Source organism: Telopea speciosissima, chromosome 3 (genome assembly GCF_018873765.1).
Source record: "Telopea speciosissima isolate NSW1024214 ecotype Mountain lineage chromosome 3, Tspe_v1, whole genome shotgun sequence".
In the NCBI taxonomy this organism is placed as follows: domain Eukaryota; kingdom Viridiplantae; phylum Streptophyta; class Magnoliopsida; order Proteales; family Proteaceae; genus Telopea; species Telopea speciosissima.
Window position 1 is genome coordinate 61,223,186 of NC_057918.1, and position 2,208 is coordinate 61,225,393.

Genomic DNA, 2,208 nt, shown 5'->3' on the forward strand with positions numbered 1-2,208 from the left:
AGCGGTCATCCTTTATCGAATCGAAATCGATTGGAACCCTAGAAATTGGAATTAGGAAGAAGAACTAAAGAATCTCTCAAAATCTGTGATTCTTGGAGTTTTTGATTCAATAAACTAGAAAATCTTAGAGGTAATTAAGTTTCATTGATATGCTTTTTTTTTATTGACTACAAGAAAGAAACAATGGCAAAAGAATATAGACCAAAATAATGGGAGATAGAGAAAAGAATTGTAGAAATTGGTTGGGATCGGAATCAGAGTCGAACCCCATTCTATCATTCTATATATAGAATGATTAATGGTTCATAAATGACGAATCAAAAAAAATTCTATGGTCGATGGAATGAATCATGAAAGCTGGAAAGACTTTTCGGATCTAGTCATACCATTACATTATATTGAATATTGACAATTCCAAAAAACTGTTCATACTATGAGATGAGCATAGTATGATGGCAGTCAAGCAGGTATGCCCCCATCGTCTAGCGGTTTAGGACATCTCTCTTTCAAGGAGGCAGCGGGGATTCGACTTCTCCTAGGGGTAGGGTACTACGAAAAGAAGTTGATCATAGATTATCAATAAACCTAGAATTGATTCTTCCTAGGTCGATGCCTGAGCGGTTAATGGGGACGGAGTGTAAATTCGTTGGCAATATGTCTACACAGGTTCAAATCCAGCTAGGCCCAATAATTCAATATCAATTCAAATCAGCGATCCACTCAAACCAATACCAATTCCTTAGACCAAGCTGATTTCGATTTAAACTGGGCTAGCCAGATCCGATTCCAATCCTAAAAAGTGCCACTCAACGGTGATGTCTTTAGTCTTCACTCATCACGCCATATTTTCAGTCAAACGCTGTTGTAGACGTTCTTATTGGCCCCCGTGCTAATATAGGCGCTACACGACCAAATAGCGATTTTTACATATATATTTATGAGGAAAAAGAACGCTAATTGGTGCTGCAACGCGGCGTGTACTTGCGCCAGGCACAACTGTATGCGAATGAATGGCGCACCCTTGGTCCTTTATGTCTTTCCAGGGGTGCGTCAGTCATTTTAAGAGCTACTGTGCCTGGGTGCAGGTACACGCCACGTTGCAGCACTAGTTAGCGTTCTTTCTCCCATATTTATAGGAAGAAAGTTCTCTACGGGGGAGTGTGTGCCCTGGAACGAGACTCAAAGGGGGACGAAATGACCGCCCCATCCCATGAAAGGCGATAATGACCACCTCGCCGTAGGCTCCCATTGGCCCCATGCACGTGCAGGGGCCACGCTCTCCCACAAAGAACTCTTGCCCATATTTATATAAGGGTGCATTTCTTGGTTACAAACAGACATTGTAACCATACATTTTGTGTCCCTTAAAGATGATGTTTCACTCATTTTAAGTGGCTAAAATTATAATTTCGCAAAGATCCCTCATCCTTCCCCATATCATAATAGCAATCTAAATTTAAGGGAAAATTTCTTAGATCTACTAGATTAAAAAAAGAATTACAAAATAAGTATATTTTAAATTAGTTTTACACCCATAAAGTTATATTTTAAAAAGATTTACCCAATCCTCAAATCAGTTAGTTTCCGTCTCGTTCAAACTTCAAACTTCCTAATATACCCTTTGATTCAATTTTTTCCCTAAAAAAAAGCTAAAGATAATGTCTTAATAGAGTAACCGTTTGCATTTAAAAAAAAAAAAAACCACCGTTTGCATAACTTATTGAATTTCCTTTTTATAGAGAAACTTGCAAGATTAATAGAAGTCGGTTAGATGCTTATTTATCTCTATTTTCTTATCCCTTTTTCACTAATCATCTTCACTTATCTCTATCTCATTATCCCTCTTCCACTCGTTAATCATCTTCACTGGTCCTTGTGAGTGTTGGCTCTCTTTTACTTTCTCTGTCCTTGTTGCAATTTCTTTGTTTTTTCTCTTTGTTGTAGAGGTTTGTAGGGAGAGGGATGGAGTCATAGACAACTAAAGATAAGAAGAAGAGGAGTCCATGAAGAACACACTGCATACTTGACAGACACATATTTGCCACATGGATGTTTGGTTTTGTTTTTTTTTTTTTCTTTTTAAAATGGAAACGGTTACACTATTAAGGCATTATCTTAGGATTTTTTAAGGAAAAAATTGAATAAAAGGGTATATTAGGAAGTTTGAAGTTTGGACGGGACGACAACTAACTGATTTGGGGATTGGAT

General features: G+C 37.7%; 1 pseudogene; it reads left to right on the top strand.

Moving 5' to 3' along the window:
• Positions 1-368: 368 nt before the first annotated feature.
• On the top strand, positions 369-656 carry LOC122656650 (annotated as a pseudogene).
• Positions 657-2,208: the final 1,552 nt, after the last annotated feature.